Raw genomic sequence first — 19,403 nt, 5'->3', positions numbered from 1 at the left:
TTAATTACAGTTCTTTCAGATCTGAAGAACACACTAATTTACTAACTACTAATGACTTCTCAGCATAGATATGCCTTCTTCATTCATCTTTATGGAAAACTTGTATCTGTTATACCCCTGAAGCAAGTATAATTGATCTGCTAGTACCAGACTTCACATAAGAATTACAGATGTTCAAAAAAAAAAAAGAGGGCTTCCCTGGTGGCGCAGTTGGTGGGAGTCCGCCTGCCGATGCGGGGGACGCGGGTTCGTGCCCTGGTGCGGGAGGATCCCGCGTGCCGCGGGGCGGCTGGGCCCGTGAGCCATGGCCGCTGGGCCTGCGCGTCCGGAGCCTGTGCTCCGCAATGGGAGAGGCCACAACAGTGAGAGGCCCACGTACCGCAAAAAAAAAAAAAAAAAAAAAAAAAAGAATTACAGATGTTCAAAATCAATGAAGATATTGCTGCAATGTTCTGTTTAGTGTTCAATAGGCTGTAACATACTATGAACGTTCAAAATATATAGTAATTTCAGAAAAGAGACATAGGAACCCAAAGCTGAAAAAGACCTGTTAGCAACGGTTTAGGCTGACTTCAGCCTTCTTTGTGTTAAAACTAGGAAACTAAGTCAATTCTCCCAAGGGCCTAAGTAATCCAGAGAGTTGCATTAACGCTTCCAGGGGTACCATTTGATGTTGTTGCCTTCTTAATCACCAAACCACCTACAAAGTGGGAAAATTACATGTGTCCTCAAATGTGATTCCTAGGAGCAGGCCCACACAAGTTGAGAAACTGGGAAAGGATATTGCCACAACCTCTGTCAAAAAGCTCCAGCTTTTTAAGAACACACTTTGCCCTATTTACGTTCCGCAGTAAGTTTATACAGCTTCCAGAACCATCCCACACTCCCAAGCTTTTCTATCACTGTGGGTACTACTCACTCTTGTGACTCCTTTCCTCTCCAAGTAGTGCTCTGTGCTTCACACTTTCTGCTCATCAAAACTTATCTGTTCTTTGTCTTATTCCTGTAGGGTCTTGCTGCACAAGTTACCTAATTTAATAAAATAATTGTAATAGGAAATCAACAATTGCTTCCCTTCAGGATTTTACTGGAAAGTCTATTGCTAGGAGTATTCAGAACGTTGAAAGCAAAGAACGCTATGTCATTCTTAGAAATTTCTCTTCTAAATGTTGACTTGGATAAATTATTTTGCCCCTAGTGAATCATGGGAGGAACAATCACTTTTATAAAGCACCAAAATGCGATGGGGAAGAGAACCATCTAGGCAAAATTTAGATCTGTTGAAGTGTATTTTCAGCTTAGAAATCTATTGTTAATTTGCACAACATGTTCTGAGGCAGAATGACTTCCTAAATTTGAACTTGACAGAGAGAGAAGCAATCTGACACCTCTGTTGCAACCAGCCTATTTTCAACAGTCAGAAAAACAAACTCAAATAAAACTTATCTCAGAGTTTTTGGTAGGGTACCACTGAAAGAATGATGTCACTTTTCCTTTCTTGTGCTTTTAAAGCTCTATGAGGCCATTTCCTGGGAGATGTGTTCCTTTAGTTACAATGAACATGGGCAGGCAGATAGGTATCACAGGGATGTCTCAATGTCTGAAAATTTGCAGTTTCTGATAAGAGCCAGAAATTTCTGTTTTAAGTGGAGGCTTGGTAAGCAGCCCTGACAAATGTTTACTAAATTGATTTAATTACTGCTGATTTTCACATTCTGTCTTTGAGTTGAATCCTAAATATTTGACAATTTTAGAATGTGGAATTCACAACCAACAAATAAAGAAGCCATCTTTGCAAATTTCTCCAACATTTTAAAAAACAGTAATAAGCATTTTGAATTTTATAGTAAGCACTTGTTTCAACAAATTGGGCTGTTGTCTCAATGGGAAGAAGCTTTCTGATAATTGGATGTCTTGGCTCTATCACTTTTATGATGAAAAATGGTATAATGTTTTAGGTATCTTTTGCCAAGAAAATAACTACAGAGTAATACTAAGATGGAATGGACTGTTTGGGAAATGATTCTTCAAGATACAAATGCTTACAGGTAACATCCTTTTAATAAATTAAGTGGCAAAAAAGGAACATACATATCACTGTGGCTGAATAAGTTGCATAATTTTCAAGGTCCAAACAAGAAAATAAAAAAGAGATGAGTGACTATTATGTGTTTGATGTCAGTGAATTAAAATGTATTATAAAGATAGTGAATATGCTTTTAATATGCATATTTCAGCTCCTGTCCCTGGGTAACACATTAAGTGAGAATTAGAAGTGCAAGAGATTTATTAGGGATAAGGCCTGTGAAAGATAAAGGAGAGAGAACAGAAGTCAGCTTGTGATGAAGGTCTGACACCTGTGAGAGGAGGGAGGGAAGAACTGAGAAATGGAATAGGAAGAACTTTGGACTATGGTGGAGCTCTGAGAGTCTTGGCCCTTCCAATGGAGAGCTGCAATACAAAGATTGCCAACCGAGGAGTTCTGTTTCTGTTACTGAACCAAACTTAGGTCTGTTCACCTGATGCGCTGCAAAGCCAATCTATTGGTGTTGGGTTGTCGTGAAGGAAAGCACAGAGTTTACTGCAAGGCGCCCTACATGGAGCCAGGTAAGGAGACGGGGTAGCTCATGCTCAAAAGACCGGAACTTCCTGGTGGCTTTCAGGGAGGCTTTTTAAAGACAGTGTGGGGGACTTCCCTGGTGGTCCGGTGGGTAAGACTCCACGCTCCCAATGCAGGGGGCCTGGGTTCGACCCCGGTCAGAGAATTAGATTCCACATGCACACCGCAACGACGAGTTCGCATGACACAACTAAAGATCCCGTATGCTGCAACTAAGACCTGGTGCAGCCAAAATAAATAATAAATAAATTAAAAAAAAAAAGTGTGAGGGAGAGGCTTAAGGGGTGTATAATCAGCTCATGCTCAATTCCCTGATTTGTTGATGATGAGGTAACAGGATGATGTTTTGGAAATCTCAATCATCAACCTTCTGGTTCCAACTGGTGTGGGGTCTACATGCTAGTGGTCAGCAGGTGGTTAACTTTCTCCACCTGGTAGGGTTTTTGGTATCTGCAAAACAAATCAAGGATATGGCTCCGGATATTATCTCTAGCCCTTGAGGAGGAACTAAAGGTCCTTGACTTTGTTTTATGGTTAAACTATTATTATTTTGTCTTGCATGACTGTTTTCTTTTGTTTCTGCATTTTCTCACTTCTCTGATTAAATTTGATATTTGGAACCTGGGGAAGGCCTAGGAGGCTAGGAGCTTTTCTACAAACAAAAGGTGGGGGACTTTGGGGTCTGTCCCTGGGAAGGCCGAGCAGGGTCCTGTTCAGTTTCACATTGGATAGAAATGGCCAGGCTCCAGGCCCCAAGCTCTGCTCAGTCGTTAGCTGCAAGCTGTCTGGGGAGAGTGTGCCCTGGGTTTGGATGCCATGACAAATCCCAAAGGTGCTGCAGCTGAAGACTCTTAGCTGACGGCACTCTTCAGCAAGTTCTTTCTTGAAAGGATCCCTGGGCAGTGCAACTGTATGGGCGACACAATATGCATTATATCAAACATGAGGAAGAAAATAGAAATCCATCTGAGTCAAGTTTTCCCTGTTGACTAATCAGATATCAATACTATTTTGTTAAATTTGCACTTTTTTCTTTGCCAAGATGTGTGGCTTATAAGCCAACATGCTATTCTTTGATTCAGATGACTTGCTTCCTGCTTTCCAACTCTGGTTCTGGTTTTTCATCCTCTTTGGATAAAAATTAATTTGTAATGCAAAGCGTTATTTGTCATCTCATGATAATATTTTATTATAGGTAGATTCCATGATTATTGAATTTTGAGTATTTATCTGACTTTTATAATGTAAAAAATTGTTATTAGGGATGCAATTTTGAAACAAACATCCTAAATCTTTGCACTTCTGAATGAGTTTAATCAAAGAGCAACTCAAAGTTCCAAGGCACACTATTTAAAAAAACAAAACATAAACAACCTATCACTCCCTGTAACCATATATTTCTGTGATAAGGAATATTGTGATACTATACAATCAAAACAAAGTATAAAAATTAATTGGAGGAAAAGGCAGATATAAGGCAAAAGATTATATATAACTTCTGATTTCTGTTTTACACATTCATCAGAATGGCTTTATTGCTCCTTTTAACTGACTTGATAAAAGTAATATAAATGCAAATGAGCTTATAAAATAAATGTATGTCAAAAATTAAATTTATTCTGCATGAAATATTGACATAAAATTGATTTAACAATTTTAAAATTTGGAGAACACCTCTTTTACACTGTAGATTAAAGGGATGCATTTCTTGGGGTGGAATAGAGAATAGGAGCTTTTTCAGGAAATAAAATATACTGAAAAATAAAAGAGGAGAGCTCCACAAGGTGAAATGGAAATTGACCAGTTTCTTAAAGACTTGCCTGGTTCTCTCCAAGCCATCAGTTGCTGCCACATCCCATCTTTAACTTAGCGGGATTCTCATGTGAGTGGGAATTGTAGCAGGCAGTCTCCTCTTCAATCCTCAAATCAATGCTGTCAATTTTTTGTGAAATCAAAGCCATATCCTTCTTAGCAATTGCTTCAAAAAATGGAAAGGACTATACAATGAAAACTAAGTCTCCCTTCTTCTGGCCCCTACTTACCCAGGTAATTTCCTGGAGAGAGTACGAAACAAAACCCAAACCAAAACAAAAAACAACAACACAAACAAACCCTAAGTTATTAGCTTTCTTGGTACATATACATTAACTACAAAAAAAATTTCATTTAGAAAATTTCAGTTTCTTGTTTATTCTTTCAGAGATATTCTATATATTTGAATATATACATATACCCATAAATCTTTATCTTCCACACTATTAAGCGCATGTTATTCACGTTGTTCTAGACCTTGCTTTTTTCACAGTATAGCTTGGTGATTGTTCCAGATTAGTACCTAGAAATCTGCTTCATTTTTATTTCAATAGCTGCACAGTATTCCATTGTATGGATATGCCATAATTTATCTAACTGGATTCCTATTGATGGACATTTGGGTTGTTTCTAATCTTTTGGTATTATAAGCAACAGTGCAAAGAATATACTTATACATGCATTATTTCACAAATGTATGAGTAAATCTGTAGGATAAATACCTTTCTCTTTTTTTTTCTTTTTCTTGTATCAAGTTGTTCTTTTTCTTTTTAAAAATTAATTAATTAATTAATTAATTTAGTCTGCATGGGGTCTTAGTTGTGGCACGCAGGGATCTTCATTGCAGCATGCAGGCTCTTTTAGTTGTGGAATGCAGACGTCTTAGTTGTGGCATGCAAACTCTTTTTTTTTTTTAATTTATTTATTTGGTTGCACTGGGTCCTACTTGCAGCAGGTGGGTTCCTTAGTTGCAGCATGGGGGCTCCTTAGTTGTGGTATGTATGTAAGATCTAGTTCCCTGACCAGGGATCGAACCTGGGCCCCCTGCTTTGTGAGCACAGTCTTACCCACTGGACCACCAGGGAAGTCCCAAGTTTGTCTTTTTTTTAATGATTTGTAGGAGCTGTATATTCATATAAGGGAAGCTAGCCTTCTATGTATAAGTCCCTAATTTTTCAAAGTTCATGTTAAAAGTGGGTTGAGGGAATTCCCTGGCGATCCAGTGGTTAGGACTTGGTGCTTTCACTGCTGGGGTGGGGTTTGATCCCTGGTCAGGGAACTAAGTTTCCACAAGCCGCCTGGCGTGGCCAAAAAAAAAAAAGTGGGTTGAAATCTTTCTATATTGACTTTTCATTTTCTTACTATGAATGTACATAGTATAAGGGAAAGAGGGAATTGTGTAGCTCTCCAGTGAGGATTATCTGTTGAAGTTTCCTTGTTTAAAATATTTCCTTTATAGTACAGTAAATTATTATCTAAAGGATATATAAAATTTTTACAGTGATGGCCCTATGAAATAAAATAAAACTTTTAATATTTGTCTACTACCTGTGCAAACTTCTTTTCTATTTGATACTTTGTCATTTTCAGTAATTTGTCTCTTTCTTGAATGCCAGCCTTAACAGCATGTTACATTAAGAACTTGAAAACATAGAAACATAAGTTGGGCCTTTTGTAACATAATTCCCACAGACAGATGCAAAGCTGTAATACAACCCAGTATTTCAGGAGCAGAGAGAACTATTCTGTAATATTTGATAAGAGTTAAACCCTACTGAACTACAGATGCTTTTGTTGGCATTACAGCAGTTGTGATCTGCAAAATCTTAAAGCAAACTTCTGATGTAGCAAGTTAAATAATATCTAAGGAGTTAGTTCAGTTTTGACTCAAGATTTTAAAAAAATGACACCATTCTATGTCCAGTGTTTACAAATTAATTTCCTTTACTTTTCAGAATTTTTTTCATTTTGACAAGAAAAGAATGACAAAATTGCCATGTAGTAAGTGGTGCCATGTTCCTATTATGCCAGTTTTGGAGAACTCGTTAAAGAACGCGAACCTTTATAAAGATGCTTATCTACTTGTACGGAACACAACCCACAAGAGATTTTCTGGACTATTCCCTAATTTGTTGGATTTTTATCAAGTTTCCTGCATATGCTCATTTACTCACACTTAATTAGTCATAATTCTCCTTTAGAAAAGGCTTGTTTTAAGGGAAGCACAACAAATGTGATATCTTTGCATCTTATAAATATCTAGTCTAGGGTTCCCTTACGCCTGTCATCTGTTTCCTCATTTCAAAACTTAAAACAGTGTTAGACTGTGTTTTTAAAATGTTGGGTTTGTTTTGCAAATACAGGAAAAGCAACACTTCCTAATTTGCTTAGATGGGTGCCCGCCTAATTTGGAATTATATCAACTCAAGATAAGTATTGTTGTTGTAACAATAGGAATGATCATGTTATACGTGTGTGCATACACGTAGATGCCTGCATGTGTCTGTGGTGTGAGTGTATATAGTTAATCTGATACAGGATTTTAGAGAACTAGTATGAAAGTCAATTCATTCTTTAAATATTGCGACAGAGAGACTGAACTAAAGTGAACATACCCGGTTCTACTAAGCACATTTCCTCTCTTTTAGTTATTGATTAACCTATTTCCCCTAACTGGAAAAGTGGTAGTAGCATTTTCGATTCTTTAAATCCTTGAGTTAGGATTTATTAATAAGAATATTTTTCATGGGAGCATGTTATTTCCTAAAATGGTGTTTTAAAATTAGCTACGTATAAGTTCAGTCTTTTAGATACTTAATAGTTGCTAATAGTCATCATTTATGTTATAATTGTCCTAAAAAGTTAGACTATTGATCTAGCCCAAAATTCTATTCTATATTGGAATTTCCCTTATAACTTCTGTGATAAATAGTCAGCTTTTTGTTTTTCTCTTAGTTAAGAGAATGCATGGGAAAGCACCTCGTACTGTTTCTGGTACAATTAATTTTTTTGCTAAAAGCATTTTTAAAATGAAGACATTTTACCAGTGGATAATCATTAACTTTATTCAAAGATTTACCATAAGGTTCTTCTTTTCCTGATTGTTTATATGTTTTACTGATTATGTGAGTAAAATATGTTTATTTTTATAAACAAAACAGAAAGTTAAAGTGCACTATAATCCCACTTCTCAGTAATAATTACTATTAACAATTGCATTTATGTAAAATACATATATATTTGAATACATATAAATGTTAATATATTATTTTTTATTTTACAGAAATAAATCATATGTAACAACATTTAAGACCAATGTATCTTAGATATCTTTCTCTGTAAATAAAAGTAGATTTTTTTCTTTTTTAATGCTGCAATGTTTCCATTGTATGGCTGTAACACAGTTAGTTATCCAAACTCTCTAAGACATACATTTCTTTTCCACATTTTAACATTTCGGAAATCAGGATGCTGCTTATATTTTATAATCCATGATGTTTTAGAATTACTATCCACTAGGCAGCATTTGTGACCTGGCTGTCTTTGCCTAGTTGTTTTTGTGAGTTTAGTTATAATTGTTCTAACTGCCATCACTTTAATTCAGTTACGTGCATTGTTGGTGCTATAGGTGTTGAGTTTAATTGCTGCTTAAAATGGGAAAAGATGGCACTAGTATTTTTCATTGAAACAAAAATTTATTGACAGAAAGGCACAGACACAGAGCAGCAGGGCATAAATTTGATATTTGGTAAATATTTGTCATTCAGGAAATAACTGTAATTCCATTTTTTTTTTTTTGCAAAGGAACAAATTCTTTATGAGGTGGAAGAAAGTAAGCTACTCATAAATAATGAAGATATGTTTCAATTTATTATGAAGATGTATGCAAAAATATTGCCTATCATAAGCCAAGCAATGCAAGTGAGAGCTGGAGAACATGCCAAATTACTGAAAACTGATGAAATATACTTCAGAGTAATGGGAGGCTGGCATGACCAATTCATACACCTCGCAGGACCATTCTTAAGGCATTGTGTCATAGTTTAATTGACAGCAATTTTTCTTTCTTACTGGCCCATAAAATACTAATGATTGTTTTTTACTATCAACCATGGCTAAGATTAGATGAACCACGGTATCTACAATGACTAGGATGTTCTGTGCTGAAGACTTTATATAAATTTTCTACATACTTTTTTCTGACTGAATTTTTAAGAATAGACTTTGTTTTTTAGAACAGCTTTAGATTTACAGAAAATTGAAAACATAGTACAGAAAGTTCTCTTATATTTCATACCCGGTTTCTCTTATTATTAATATTTTACACTGGTATGGTACATTTGCTATGATTAATGAATCAGTATTAATATATTATTATTAACTAAAGTCCATAGCTTATTCAGATTCCTTTAGCTTTTAATGCCTTTCTGTCCCAAGGTCCCATCCAGGGTACCATAGTACACTTATTTATTATGTCTTCTTTGGCTTTTCTTGGCTATGATAGTTTCTCAGACTTTCCTTGTTTTTGATGACCTTGAAAGTTTTGTCAATTATTTTGTGGGCTGCACCACCACTGGAACTTGTCTGATGTTTTTCTCATGATTAGACTGGTGTTATGGATTTTGGGGGAAGAAAACCACGGAGATAAAGTGCCATTTTCATCATATTATATCAAGGATACACAGTAGCCATGCAATTTATCATTGTTGATGTTGACCTTGTTCACTTGGGTGAGATAGTGTTTGTTAGGTTTCTCCACTATAAAGTTACTCATCCCCACCCTCACACCTTTGGATACTGTCCTCTTGAAAGGAAGTTACTATGTGCAGCCCACACTTAAGGAGTGGGAAGTTATGGTCCATCTTCTCGTCGATGGAATATCTACATACATTTTTTGATTCTTCTGCATGGGAAATTTGTCTCTTCTCTCCCACTGTTTATTTATTTAATCATTTATTTACATCAGCATAGACTCACAGATATTTATTTTATACTCTCTTATAGTCCAATATGATTTTGTATATTTTGTTGCTTAAAATGTTCCAGATTGCCCATTGAGAGCTTTTTCAGTTGGCTCTTGTGTCTCTTTGACATATCCCTCATCAATATGGGTTTTTTGTTTTTGTTGAGCACTTCTTTCCTTCTTGGCATCTAACTGAATTCTTACAACAATTCTAAGAGGTAGGCTTTATTATCTCCTCAGTTACAGATGAAGAAATTGAGGCTTTAAGAGATTAAGTAGCTTGCCCAAAGTCACATAGGAAACAAATGACAGGATTTGAATTTTGCTCTGTCTGAAAGTTTTAATAACTTTTAATATATTATGCTGATATGTTAAATTGTAGTAAATTACATATCCTTTTATGAAAAAGAATTCTGCAATCATAATTTGATGGATACGTGCATTACTATCTTTGTTTTGGACTAAGAGGGGAGAAATGTATCTACTGGAGTCAAATGCATAACTTTTGGAATCCCATAAGCCTGTGGATGTCTAACTCATTGTTCCAGTTATCTATGGCTCAGGGCTTGCCCACCCTCCTGTGGGAGTTGATTTTCTCTTCTATGGAGAGGTGACTTACTGCAAGCCCTTGTAGTAGAGTATGTCAGGCTGTAATGTTGTTGCATTGTCTTAAAGGAATATATTCCTTTCATTCATCTGACAAGGTTTTATGAGAATCTACTGTTCTGGTGGAGCTTACATTCCAGTGAGAGGAGACAAAAGAAACATGTATGTAAGCAAATGAACATGATATTTTTAGAGGGTGGTAAATGCTAGTGGAAAGCCAGTGTGACCAGAATGCAGTGAGGGGTATCCGGGAGGGGATGAGGTCAGAGAGGTAGGTCTGTGGCCCTTGGGAAGGAGCATTTGTGTCATTCTCATTTCATTGGTTGGCTTAGGAAGCTTTCGGGAACGAAGCTCCATGGTCTCCCTGACTACCCACAGATCTTACCTCACACCGCTCTTTCCCTGATCTCTTCTCCCTGGCCACACTGGCCTGGCTCTTCCTGAAATATGTCAAGCTCTTTCTTGCCTTTGTGTCTTTACATTTCTTACTTGATCAACCCAGAAGAAAAAAACAAAAATCAAAACCACTATTCCTCCACATAATGATGTGGCTCCCTCCTTCATATTATTATTTGAGTCTCTGCTTAAAGCCATCTCCTTGGACATCCTGTTTAAAAATGCTTCCCCCCCACCCCTACCATCATGTCTCCACTCCAGTCTCCAGGCTCTCTCTATGTCTTTCTCTTGCTTTATTTTTCTTCAGAGCATTTATTGCTACCTGACATTATTTATTTCTTGTTTATATCCTGTCAGCTCCACTACAATGTAAATGCCACACATGGACACAGAGTTTGTCTGTTCTGTACATCACTGCTTCATACCCAGTGCCTAGAAAATTGTCTAGGACATAGCGGGTAATTTTATTAGTTATCTATTGCCATGGAACATATTACCCTAAAACTCAGTGGCTTAAAAGAGCAAACATTTATTATCTCACAGTTTCTGTGGATCAGGGATTCAGGAGGGGCTAAACTGTGTTGTTGTGGCTCAGGATCTTTTAGGGGCTAAAGTTATCTGAAGGCTTGACTGAGGCTGGAAAGTCTGCCTTCCAAACTCTTTCATATGTTTGTTGGCTAGAGGCCTCAGTTCCTTGGTTTCTCCAAAGGGCTGCTCTCAACATAGCAGGTGAAAGCCATAATATCTTTCTGTGACCTAGTGTCCAAAGTTGCGCACCATTATTTCTGCTTCATTCTATTTTGTTTTTTGGCTGTGCTGGGTCTTCATTGTGGCACGTGGGCTTTCTCTAGTTGTGGGGTGCGGGGCCTTCTCTTGTTTCAGAGCATGGGCTCTAGGCACACGGGCTTCAGTAGCTGCAGCATGCAGGCCCTAGAGCACATGGGCTTCAGTAGTTGTGGTGCATGGGCTCAGTAGTTGTGGCTCATGGGCTCTAGAATGCAGCCTCAGTAGTTGTGGCGCATGGGCATAGTTGCTCTGCGGCGTGTGGGATCTTCCCAGACCAGGGCTCAAACCTGTGTCCCCTGCATTGGCAGGCGGATTCTTAACTACTGCACCACCAGGGAAGCCCTAGGATTCACTTCTTGAAGAGAAGAGTATCAAAGAATTTACAGACATATTTTTTAAACTGATGCACTGATCAATTAATATGTATTGAATGCAGGGATGTATAAGTTGGGTTATACCTTTAAACAATCACTCTGACTGCTGTGTAGAGAATGGACTTTAGTGGGGCAAGAACAGAAGCAACGAGATTGATGATAAAGATGGCAGCCAATGTTTATGAATTCTTTTTTTGTCCCAGGACTTGTCGAAACACTTTGCAGCTATTAATGCATTTAATCCTCAGAACACTCTTATGAGGTGTGTATCATTCTATTGTCTCCATTTTATAGATGGGGAAACTGAGGCACAAAGATATAAGGAACAGTAGTGTAGGTGAAAGATGATCTGATGCTATTGTTACACCAGCTCTGACTGGGAAGATTTCAAATACCTCTGTGTTCTCTAATTTGTGATCCCAACTCATAAAAACCCTGAGCACAAGGCATTACAGGAATCTCTAAATTGTTTGAAGACAATACCACAGACATAAAAAATAATAATTATAAATATGTACCATAGATTCTAAGTTTCTTCCAATGATATTAAAGTAGCCCATGATTTATCTCGTTTTTTTAAATAATAGAAGTACGTTGTTATGATGAGGATAAAACCGTGGTATTTTAAATTTTATTTTAAATGTTTTGGGGAAAAGAAATAACAAATTCATGGGAATTCCCTGGTGGCGCAGTGGTTAAGAATCCGCCTGCCAATGCAGGGGACACGGGTTCGAGCCCTGGCCCGGGCAGATCCTACATGCCGCAGAGCAACTAAGCCCGTGCGCCACAACTACTGAAGCCCGCGCGCCGTGCTCCGCAATAAGAGAAGCCACTGCAGTGAGAAGCCTGCGCACCGCAACGAAGACCCAACGCAGCCAAAAATAAAAATAAATAAAATAAATTAACAAAAAAGAAAAGTGTAATCTTTAAAAAAAAAAAGAAATAACAAATTTATAAACACAGGAGAGTCATGGGTGTGTTTACCCTTTTGCAGATTTTATTTTATTTTTTAAAAGCCTTTAAGTATTTTTTAATATAAATTTATTTATTTATTTATGGCTGTGTTGGGTCTTTGTTCCTGCGCGCAGGCTTTCTTAAGGCAAGCGGGGGCCACTCTTTGTTGCGGTGCACAGGCTTCTCGTTGCGGTGGCTTCTCTTGTTGTGGAGCACGGGCTGTAGGTGCGTGGGCTTCAGTAGTTGTGGCACGAGGGCTCAGTAGTTGTGGCTCGTGGACTCTAGAGCACAGGCTCAGTAGTTGTGGCTCACGGGCTTAGTTGCTCCGCGGCACGTGGGATCTTCCCGGACCAGGGCTCAAACCCATGTCCCCTGCCTTGGCATGCAGATTCTTAACGACTGCGCCACCAGGGAAGCCCCTGCAGATTTTATAAGGCAAGTGTTTTTGGGTTTTCAGACATTTGAATAAGTGTATCTTCAGCCTCAGAGCTTATTATATAATTATAAATCACCTGAATTTTTTTTTCTGAATCTAGATATGTGTGATACATGATTTCCTATCATATCAATTACATAAAAATGACACTAATATACCATTATTTTAGTTCATTTATATTTTAAATAAAACAAACTATATATAAACAAAGTAGATTTTCCTTTACATGGTTTCAAAATATTCTGCTCCTTGTCATGCAAAGAATGAATAAATTGTCTTCTTCATTTTAAATGAAATTCTGTAGTCTGTTTGCAGATCAGATATGATCTTTACACAGTAATTCTCAGTATACTGATTAAAAAATAATGTTTGTTTAGGTTTTGTTGCACATTTCATTTAATTTTACTGCAATGTGAACTAATTGAACTCTACATGGGGAAACATATCATTTTTATTTTTTGCTTCACATTTGATTGCTTTCCCCATAATCTCATAGGCCCTCTAATAATTTCCCCTCCTTTCTTTCTTTCCATTCTTTTCTTTCTGCAAATATGTTTTTTTTTTTTTCCCTACTAGAAAAGGAAAAAAGTATTACTGCATTAACCCCAATAGCAATTTTAGGAATAATGTTTCCTGCATTATTGCAAAGTTGTGAGCTTGTGCTATATAAAAAACAAACTGTGGGGGCTTCTCTGTTGGCACAGTGGTTAAGAATCCGCCTGCTAATTCAGGGGTCACGGGTTTGAGCCCTGGTCCGGGAAGATCCCATGTGCCGTGGCGCAACTAAGCCCGTGTGCCACAACTACTGAGCCAGCGCTCTAGAGCCGGCGAGCCTAGAGCCCGTGCTCCGCAACAAGAGAAGCCATCGCAATGAGAAGCCCGTGAACTGCAACGAAGAGTAGCCCCTGCTCACTGCAACTAAAGAAAGCCCGTGCACAGCATTGAAGACCCAACGCAGTCAAAAATACATAAATAAAAAACAAATTTTAAAAAATCCCAAAAAACTATGAAGCCCTGAAAATATTTGAACAGGGTTCAATGTTTCAAGAAAAAAACAAGATGAATTGTTTTTAATTAATTTAACTACATAGTAATTTAGACATATGAGTAGTGAGCAAGTGACATAAATAACTATACTTATATGTATTGAAGGCAAAGCAGACATTTTGGGGGTCAGTTGGGGATAAAGTAAATGTGAACTTAGTCTGAGCAGAAATTTCAGTTGCTATTTGATTGTTAACTGAGAGTAATCCAGACAGTTAGGACTCTAAACTTTCTGGTTGGGGCATACCCCCAGGATGGACTTCAGAATTTGGCATTTAGGGCAAGACAGTTCTCTTCTCTCAGGGAAAATTGCCCCTCTCAAAGTGGAACAAAACTGAAAAGGATGGTCCAGACATAACACTGAATGCAGTAAAGGGAAATAGAGAGGTTTGAGCTTGGGAGGACCAATCATTCTTGCAGTAGAAAAGGAGGAAGGGAGGCAGAGAAAGGGAATCTTGAGGAAAGGCAAACATTTCCTTTTGTAGCTCAACCCTTCCCCTTTTCTCCCCGACTTCTGGGGCTGATCTCAAAAGGGACATAGACTGAGCAATGTAACACTAAATATGTTCTCCAAGTAGCCTGAAATTTTACTAATTAGACATTCTTAAACATTTATATTCACCTAACATTTTTTCTTCCAGCTTTATTGACCTATAATTGACATACGGCACTGTATAAGTTTACGGTGTATAGCATAATTATTTGACTTATATACCTCATGAAGTGATTATCACAGAAAGTTTACTGAATATCCATCATCTCATATAGGTACAAAATAAAAGAAAAAAATTTTTTTCCTGGTGGTGAGAACTCTTAGGACTGACTCTCTTAACAACTTTCATATATAACATACAGCAGTGTTATTATATTCATCATGTTGTACATTACATCCCTAATACTTATTTGTCTTATAACTGGAAGTTTGTATATTTTGATGATTTTCATCCAAGGTGGTCACCAACCTTCACGTTGAACCCACCATATACTGGGTTTGCATAATCTATCTCATTTAATCCTAAACTTCTCTACAAGATAAGCACTATTATATCAAATTTAAAGATGAGGAAAAAGACCTGGAAAGGTATGAAATGCACCCAGAGTCACACAGTTAACTTAGTACTCTCCTGTTTCCTCCTTGCCCAGTCTCCTTTTGCCATTTCCTGGGAGGGTCAGAGGACAAGAAAGGGAGGCTGTATCAGCAGGGCTGCTGGGGGTGAGGGGTTGGGGTGGAGGGCATGAGTCACACTGCAAACATCACAAATCTGTATGTTTATTGTGATGCCTTTCAGACATATGGCAGAAAAGTGTGCTGCCTCAACAAAATTGATATAGTAAGACAATTTTCTGACGGAAGCAAAACATCATGAGAAGTGCCTTTTCTAATTCCAACAAAGGCTTTATTTGCGCTATTGGCTGGTTTGACTATTTTGAAACATAAAAATTTAAAGGATGGTTTAAATAGCATGCTTTCCTTAAGATTAAACTTGAATTTACTTGGAGGAATAGATATTTTGGTCAAAGAAAGAGGAAGCGAAACAGCAATCCTACTCCTTGACATATACCCAGAGAAAACCATAATTCAAAAAGATACAGGACCCCAGCGTTCATTGCAGCACTATTAACAAGAGCCAGGACATAGAAGCAGCGTAAACGTCCATCAACAGAGGAATGGATAAAGAAGATGTGGTATACACACACACACACGCACACACACACACACAATGGAATATTACTCAGCCATAAAAAAGAACAAAAGAGGGACTTCCCTGGTGGTGCAGTGGTTAAGAATCCACCTGCCAATGCAGGGGACATGGGTTTGATCCTTGTTCCAGGGAGATCCCACATGCTGCAGAGCAACTAAGCCCGTGCGCCACAACTACTGAAGTCTGTGCGCCTAGAGCCCGTGCTCCACAACAAAAGAAGCCACTGCAAGAGACGCTCACACACCGCATTGAAGAGTAGACACTGCGCGCAGCAATGAAGACCCAAAGCAGCCAAAAATAAATAAATAAATAAAATAAAATAAAGGAAAAAAAAGAACGCATTTAGTAAGAAATCTGTGATTTGGGCTAGATGCTTAAGGCCAGACAGCTTAATTACAAATCCAGCTCCATTATTTACTGTGCAAACTTGGACAAGATTCTTCATCTCTCTGTGATTCAATTCCCTCGTCTATAAAATGAGGATAGTAATAGTTATCCTTGAGTAATTAAAAGCATTCAAAACAGCATCTGGCAAATGGTAGGACTTAAAAATATTTGTGAGGTGAACTTATATCACTTACGAATAATATGTTCAATCAAAGCTTTTTGGAGGAGTGAACATTTAACTTTGACTTTGAAGGGTGGTTGGGATTTCAATGATGGGAGGGCAACACTGATGATCAATGATGGTAGGGGAACACTGATGACAAATCCAACTGCAATGTCCCTCAACAGCCAAATTAAGAAATACACACATTTTTAATAGGTGAAGCAGTCTGAAGGTTTATGAGCAGGGAAATGTCAAGATGAGAACAAGATGGATGGTTTATTTTATTTGTCTGTTTTGCATTTCCTTAGTTTAAACATTTTTTTCCCAATATAAAAACTATGCTACTCCATTAAATTGTATCATTAGTACATTTAACTTCTGAGAATTAAACTCCAGAAGCTCTGGAGAGGATGGAAAATGTGAACAGTGTGGGTGCTGGCAGGCCTTTCTTCTCCAGAAGCTGATGCAATGGATTCAATCAAACTTGAAGGAGAATGCAACTAGAGATTATCATACTAAGTGAAGTCAGTCAGAAAGAGAAAGACAAATACCATATGATATCACTTATATGTGGAAGCTAAAATATGACACAAATGAACCTATCTATAGAAATAATGTGCCAAGGATTTTAAGGATTCTTCAACAAAGGAGACATCATTTGGGTGTCAGGTGAGTGGGTGCGTTAGTGTCTTCACCATCCTGGAGGAAGAAATTAAAGATTTAACAGAAAAACTGTAACAAAGAGAGTGATTGCTAGACTCCATCTTAAGAAGATGATGAAACTGGAAAAGCTGAAAATGTATTATCTTCATAAATTTTCTTAAGCGCTCTAAGAGGTGAAGCACATGAAACATTTACCCTATGACTACCTACAAATAGCAGATCATTAATATGTACATATTATTGTGTAGGGTTATATGCACAAAACGATGGTTACTATACCTTGGAAATTCACAAATCAAGGTTGAATTTTGCTATTTGAGATTTTTGTGCTGACTATAGTACCGAACTCCCAAATTAAGATGAGATTTGTGAATTTCCAGATTAAGATGAGGTTATTTTTATCTGTATTTAGTGGGAACCTTTTTTTTTTTTTTAAGAAAGGAAACATCTACAGGTTACAAAGAGTTACTTGAGTGGGCCTTTCTGTCATGCAAATGTAGGCACCAGTGAGACAATCCAGAAGGAACGTTTCTTCTGATCCCACCTGCCCATCCCTGAGGCCCAGGTACACAAAGCTGATATCTAGGGAGAAAGTTGATTATTTGCATAAAGTGGTCAGGAGCTCTGAGGAGGGAGGAGACAGAGGCTCCCTGCTGAACCTCTCCCCTCAGAGATTTGTAGTTGGGAGCTCTTTCTCGTTGACTAAGTCCTCCTCTCCCCACTCCCCACCAAGGCAGGAAAGGACACCTAGGGTCTGGAGGGAGACAGCAACTACAGCAACAAATCCCCAGTTTATCTGAGGAACAACAGGAATGTGGGTTGATGACTCAGCCTCTGTGACAAAATTCCAAGGTTCTTTTGGAGAAGTATCAGCCTCATCCCCTAAGGCTGGGGAGGGCCATTTCTGCATATTGGAACCTATAGGTGCTAAATGAGGAACAAGGGCAGTGATGAACACAAGGTAAGTCGGAGGAGTACTGTCCTTCTTTGGACTAATTTTGGGGTGTGGGGGTTAGGAAAGACCTGAGAGAGAGAGAGAGAGAGAGAGAGGGAGGGGGAGGGAGAGAGGTCTTGGATTTCACATTTGGGTGATCTCAAACAACTGTGACTGTTTGCATTCTGAGTTTATGGAGTGTTTCAAACTGTTTACAGAGAAAATTCATTTGTTCATTTTACAAATATTATATTAAGTTACTTTTGTAAGCTTACTGTCTGGATCAGGGTGAGGAGTAGGTAGAAGAGAAAGAAAACCTATAAAATAGTATCTGAGATCATGCTAAAACTTAAGGATAAAGATAAGGATAAAAAATGGGGAGTTTATGTGTATAGATAGGTGGTTATTGCTGAGGAAGGCTGCATGGAGAAGGGAAATTTGACTAAGGACCTGGAAAGGAGGTGCGTGGATACTTAGGGAATGTTTCAGGCACCTGAGGTACCTGAATGATCCAGGTACCTGAGAAGGGAGAGTGACTGGCGTCTTTGAGGAATTGTGGGTGGAGTGAGGAGACAGAAAGTGGGAGGTGAGCTCCTTGTGGGCCTTATAGACCATTTTAGGTCCATTGTACGTTTTTTTTAGCTTTTACTCTGAGATTGAAAGGAAAATTTGAAAAATACAGAAAAGTGGAAAGCAGTAAAAGAGATGGTTTTGACACCAAAGCCTATAGCTTCTTTGACCATGCTGTGTCTCTCCTTAAATCCTTCAATAGCTTCCTTTGCCAGTAGAATGAAGTCCTAGATCCCAATCTGGACCTTGCTTCTCCCTCTACCCTCATCTGCTTCTGATTTATCCTCTCACTCTGACTAAAAACTATCAGTTTCTCAAATTTGTACTCTTTATCACATTTTTTTTTCTACATGACTTTTGCATAAATCTTATCTTCTGCCCTCAAGTGTTCTCTCTTTGGGCTAATTCCTATATCCTTTAGATCTCAACTTTAATTCAACCTGTGTACTTGCACAGAGTCCTGTGCTTAGAAAGTCCCCATGATTGGTTTCACTCCTCTGTCACCAACTTGAAATCCTTAATAATTTTGAACAAGGGGACCCACTTTTTCACTTTGTACTGGGCCCTGTACCTGTATGTATGTAACTGGTCCTGTTGATCATTTACTATGCACCACTGCCTCAGTGCTGAGGATACAATGGAGTACAAAAAAGATGTGCTCTCTACTTTTCATATTGGTGGAAGAGGTAGACATTAATCAAACAACCAGAAGATAAACATAAAATGGCAACTGAGAAAAATGCTACAGAGGAAAGATATATGGAAATTTGGCTTAGTCAGAGAAGTCAGGAGATTCTTCCCTGAGGAAGTGAGCATTGAGTGAGTCCTGCAGGATGAGAAATGAACCAGTCTTTCCATGGCTCCCCCCGCCCGCGTCTCCCCCCGCATCCCCATTTTATTAGATTCTCCTGTTCTGTCCCCTCTTTCCACCCTGTACTTTTCTTTTATAATGCCTGTTATTATTACTAATTATTTGTATGATAGCCAACTTT

Source organism: Aethalodelphis obliquidens, unplaced genomic scaffold (assembly GCF_003676395.1).
Source record: "Aethalodelphis obliquidens isolate GAN/ISIS:26980383/991018 unplaced genomic scaffold, ASM367639v1 scaffold14, whole genome shotgun sequence".
Classification (NCBI taxonomy): domain Eukaryota; kingdom Metazoa; phylum Chordata; class Mammalia; order Artiodactyla; family Delphinidae; genus Aethalodelphis; species Aethalodelphis obliquidens.
This window is presented reverse-complemented; position numbering follows the sequence as displayed.